Below are 6105 nucleotides of genomic sequence, written 5' to 3'. Positions count from 1 at the left end.
AACAGACGCGCAGATGCTGCCCATCTGCGGTTAAATGGGAGGGGCAAACGGGATCACGTGTCGGGATTGCTGACCCCCCCCCGCCCCCCCCCCCCCCGCCAGGCAGAGACTCCAACTACTCATTAGTCTGTGGAAAGAAGCAAACTTGCCGCTCACATCTCCTCTCACCTTAAATGTATTAGACATTTCAACCCCCAGGAAAATATATCGTCTGTCCACTCTATCTATTCCTCTCGTAATCTTATAAACGTCCATCCACTCTCACCCCAGCCTGCGCCGCTCTGGAGAAAACAACACGTTTGTCCAGCCTCTCGTTATAGCTCATGCCCTCTAATCCAGGCAGGGTCCTGGTAAACCTCTTCTGCGCCCAGTCCAAAGCCCCGACATCCTTCCGAGAATGGGGGAGACCAGAACTGTATGAAACACTCCAGATGTGGTCTAACTAGTTTTATAAAACTGTGTTACGAGCTGCAACGTTTTAGAAACGAACCAGCAGCAATAGAGTTCACAGCGGAGTCTGGTTTTGATGTTAAAACCATTCTCTTTATTAGTGTATAGTAACTTAATGAAATAAAGGAAAGTTGACAGTGTTAAGTGTATATATGTGTAAATATAATTCCCAGACTATCGAGCCTGAGGGGACAAAGCTTAGATTCCTGAGATGGTAAAGTAGGAATGTTCAGTAATACACGGAATGATGGGACAGAGATATTTGTGATCCAGGGTGAAACGTAGAGAAAAGGCCATTACTTCAAAATAATCGCCGTCGAAGTTCTTATCCGTTGAATCCGTCCACATACGAGTTATCAGCGAAAGTGACCTGTCACAGCAATACCGTTTTCCAGGGGTTGCCACACAACATGCCCAGGCAAGGGTTAACACAAGATATTCCACAATCCACTCCTATGGATTATACGAAGTGACAGCCACAGACGTTCGTTGTGGTTCCGTGTACCGATGATCAACCCACTCTTGTGGGCAGAGGAGAGTTCCAATCCTCAGCTGCGACTAACTGAAGCGATCAGCTTTTCCAGTCTCTCTCTCTCCCTCTCTCCCTCTCTCTCCAGGCCGACTGCCTGTCTGCAGATCGCTCTCTCTCTCTCTCTTATGGTTCAGTCCACAGTCAGCGCTGTCAGCCTGTGACTGACGTCATAGTCCCGCCTCCCTGGAGTCTGAGATCCCTCTGATCATCGACACTGTTCAGGGTTTTGCATTTAACAGGGTACTGTCGCATACATTCGACCTACCGAGCTGCCAAGATGATCATCACTAATCAAATCTCACTGAGATTTCTCAGGTCCTGTTGAATTTATTGACAAGTGCACCAATACGGGAAGGTACAGGTACAGAGAAACATTGACTTATGGCAGCATCACAGGCAAATACATTCAGATAACACACGGAACATAAGTTATACGATTCTCTGTCAGTAACAATCTGTAAATATGTTTTAAGTCATTAGCGATGTATAAAATACATTGTGTCATGACAAATATTAAAATGTGCATTTTGTCTCAATAACAGACATGGAAATGTTGAATTCGGTCCCTGTCTCCATTCCTCCTGTAATCCACAACCAGCTCCTTTGTTTTTGTCACAATGACGGAGAGGTTGTTTTCTTGACACCACTGTGTCGGGGTGAAGACTTCTTCTCTGTAGGCTGCCTCGCTATTATTTGAGATTAGGCCAGTCAGTGTAGTGTCGTCAGCAAATTTAATTAGCAGATTGGAGCTGTGGGTGGCGACACAACTCATGGTTGCACAGAGTAAAGGAGGGAGGAAGAAGACAACCCTGTGGGGTATGTGTGCTGAGGGTCAGAGAGAGAGGTGAGAGAGCCCACACTTACCACCTGCCGGCTATCTGACAGGAAATCCAGGATCCAGCTACACAAGGCAGGGTGAAGGCCGAGGTCTCTGAGCTTCTTGTCGATACTTCACGCCTTCGTATGGCTACTGCTCTGCCCATGACTGCAAGGAACTGCAGAGAACTTTGGAGAGCAGTGAACATCAGAGAAACAAGCCTCCACTCCATGGACTCTCCCTACACTCCCCCTCCCTCGGAAAAGCAGGCCACGTACTCAAAGACCCTCACAACCTGGACATCCTCGCTGCAAATCCGCTCCCACATCGGGGAAGAGATACAAAAGCCTTAAAGCGCGAACCACCAGGCTCAAGGACGGTTTCCTGTCTGTGGTTATAAGCCAAATGAATGATAAAATGGACTCGGCCTCACAATGTAACTCGACGTGACCCTGCACCATACGTCTATCTGCACTGCACTTTCTCTGCAGCTATAATGCTTTGTTACATTGTTGTCTTGTCATTTTCATTTTTCATTTTTAGAATTTTTTTTACTAGTACATAATCTTCTACAGCTACAGAATGAAACAAGACTTCAATAGATTAATATGTATATAATTAATATTGAAGGAAAAAACTAATCGTAAAATATAAAAATGGAAAATATATATAGGAAAAGGAAGGAAATAAAGAACCCCATCTAACTACAAAAAAGGGAAAAAACCCATTAGGAATCAACCCCCCGGAGCAATCCGTTTAACCATCATTTACATATAAAAATAGAATCGTCAACCGCCATTTCATATTTATAATAAAATAAAATTGGAAGGAAACCATATAGCATATTACAAATTAAATGATAATATTTGGCAAAGAACTCTATCTTCTCTCAAAATCGAATCGAGGATCAAAAGTTCTCCTAACTTTTTTCAAAATAAGACATAAGATTCCTTGAGAAAACCATTCAATTAATGCAAGGGAAGAAGTATCTTTGTATCTTAATAAAATAGCTCTTCTTGTCAATAGTGTAACAAATGCAATTACATGTTGATCTGAAGATGAAATACCCTGAATATGATGTGGAACTATACCAAATAGAACAGTCAATCTATTAGGTTGTAAATTCATTTTCAGAGCTTTAGATCTTGTTGGAAATAAAGACTTCCAAAACGATTTTAATGATGAACATGCCAGAACATATGTGACAAAGTAGCTACTTCAGTTTTATATATATCACAGCATTTGTCTATACTAGGAAATATTTTAGATAGTCTCTCCTTTGTTAAATAATAACGGTGAACAATTTTAAATTGAATTAAACAATGGAATATAGAAGAACAATTTCCGTTTTTCAAAACTCGAAGCCAATCTTCATTAACAAAGATCATATGAAGTTCTCTCTCCCAATCTTGTTTAATCTTTAGTGATATGTTCTCATTTGTAACAAAAATAAGTTATACATTCTGCCAATGGAAACTTTCTCTAAGGGATTCAATTTCAAAATGGTATCTAACAAATCAGATTCTTGTAAATATGGAAACTTAGGTAAGCATTGTTGTAAAAAATGTCGAAACTGAACATATTCCAAAAAATGTGTATGAGCGAGAGAAATTTTGTCAATTAGCCCTTCAAAGGTCATCAATCGACCATCACAAAATAAATCTCTAAAAGAATGGATCCCTTTATTGTTCCATAGGAGAAAAATGGGGTCAGTTGTTGAAGGTATAAATGAAAAGTTTCGATATAAAAAACTAGACAACTAAATTGTTTCAAATTTAAAAAAATTACGAAACTGAACCCAAATCCGTAGGAATAGTTTAATAACCGGGTAAAGATTTAAATTTGGAATTTTGGAGAGCTGTAAAGGTAATGGAGCTGCTAATATTGAAGTTAAATGAAATTGTTTAACAGCTTTTAATTCCAAATCAACCCATAATGATTTTTGTTTCTTATCAAGCCAATATAACCAAAAACATAATTGTCTAATATTCACAGCCCAATAATACAGTCTTAAATTAGGAAGTGCAAGTCCACCATCTTGTTTAGATCTTTGTAAATTATACTTATTAATTCTTGGTCTCTTATTGTTCCAAATAAAGGAAGAAATAAGAGAGTCAATTTGATCGAAAAAAAATTTAGTTAAAATGATAGGTATACCAAACAAGGCAGTAAGGGGATTTGGGTCAAATTGGACCCAAAAAAGTTGTGAAAAGGTATGGAATACTTCCCGCCAAATCTTTTCAATTGTAGGGCCAAACCAAATGATATGAATTAAAGAGGCATCAGCAGAGTTGCATTTATTACAAAGTGGAGAAACATTCGGGTAAAAACTGGAGAGCTTCTGTTCAGAATCGTAAGCTCTATGAACCACTTTAAATTGTAGAAGAGAATGACGAGCACAGAAAGATGATTTATTAACCCGTTTAAGAATTTTATTCCATCTATCATCAGAAATCTGACAATTTACGTCATCCTCCCAAGCTCTTTTTATTTTATCAAAGAAGTCTTGTCTAGACTCAATCAACAAGTTATAGATACCGGTAATAGAACCATTTACAAAGGTGTCCTGGTAATCCTCTTCTGCGCCCTCTCCAAAGCCCCGACATCCTTCCGAGAATGGGGGCGGCCAGAACTGTATGAAACACTCCAGATGTGGTCTAACTAGTTTTATAAAACTGTGTTACGAACTGTAACGTTGTAGAAACGAACCACCAGCAATAGAGTTCACGGTGCAGTCTGGTTTTGATGTTAAACCCATTCTCTTTATTAGTATCTACTTATAACATAGTAATTTGACGAAATAAAGCAAAGTTAGCAGTGTTATAGATGTGTAAATATAACTCCCAGACTATCGAGCCTGAGGGAACAAAGCTTGAGTCTTGAGATGGTAAAGTAGGAAAGTTCAGTAATCCACGGAATAAATGATGGGAGAGAGATATTTGTGATCCAGGGTGAAACGTAGAGAAAAGGCCGTTACTTCAAAATAACCGTCGACGAAGTTCTTATCCGTTGAATCCGTCCACAGACGAGTTATCAGCGAAAGTGACCTGTCACAGGAATACCGTCTTCCAGAGGTTGCCACACAACATGCCCAGGCAAGGGTTAACACAAGATATTCCACAATCCACTCCTATGGATTATACGAAGTGACAGGCACACACATTCGTTGTGGTTCCGTGTACCGATGATCAACCCACTCTTGTGGGCATAAGAGAGTTCCAAGCCTCAGGTGCGACTAACTGAAGCGATCAGCTTTTCCAGTCTCTCTCTCTCTTTGGACCGGCCGACTGCCTGTCTGCAGATCTCTCTCTCTCTCTCTCTCTCTCTCTCTCTCTCTCTTTAGACTGGCCGACTGCCTGTCTGCAAATCTCTCTCTCTCTCTCTCTCTCTCTCTCTTTAGACTGGCCGACTGCCTGTCTGCAGATCGCTCTCTCTCTCTCTTTCTCTCTCTCTCTTATGGTTCAGTCCTCAGTCAGCGCTGTCAGCCTGTGACTGACGTCATAGTCCCGCCTCCTCACGCCGGCGCTCTTAAAGAAACAGTCACAGTACGACCGCAGGCTCGTAACAGCCGCAACACAACTTCCCGACTTTTGAACTCAGTGCTTCAACTAAGAAAGACAACCATGTCATTTGCCTTCTTATCCACCCGATCAATCTGTGCAGTCTCTTTCAGGGAGCGATGCACTTGGAGTCTAAGATCCCTCTGATCATCAACACTGTTCAGGGTTTTGCATTTAACAGTGTACTGTCGCATACATTCGACCTACCGAGCTGCCAAGATGATCATCACTAATCAAATCTCACTTAGATTTCTCAGGTCCTGTTGAATTTATTGCCAAGTGCACACGTACGGGAAGGTACAGGGACAGAGAAGCACTGACTTGTGGCAGCATCACAGGCAAGTATATTCAGATAACACACGGAACACGAATTATACGATTCTCTGTCAGTAACAATCTATAAACATGTTTTACGTCATTAACAATATTTAAAACACATTGTGTCATGATCAATATTAAAATGTGCATTTTGTGTCAATAAAAATGTTGAGTTTGGTCCCTGTCTCCATTCCTCCTGTAATCCACAACCAGCTCCTTTGTTTTTGTCACAATGAGGGAGAGGTTGTTTTCTTGACACCACTGTGTCGGGGTGATGACTTCTTCTCTGTAGGCTGCCTTGTTATTATTTGGGATCCGGCGGATCAATGTAGTGTGGTCAGCAAATCTAATTAGCAGATTGGAACCCGCCACTGCAGCCCCACAGTGCACTATGTACTGATTGCAAAGCTACGAAATTGCATGTGAAT

Source organism: Hypanus sabinus, unplaced genomic scaffold, assembly GCF_030144855.1.
Source record: "Hypanus sabinus isolate sHypSab1 unplaced genomic scaffold, sHypSab1.hap1 scaffold_126, whole genome shotgun sequence".
NCBI classification, from domain to species: domain Eukaryota; kingdom Metazoa; phylum Chordata; class Chondrichthyes; order Myliobatiformes; family Dasyatidae; genus Hypanus; species Hypanus sabinus.
This window is presented reverse-complemented; position numbering follows the sequence as displayed.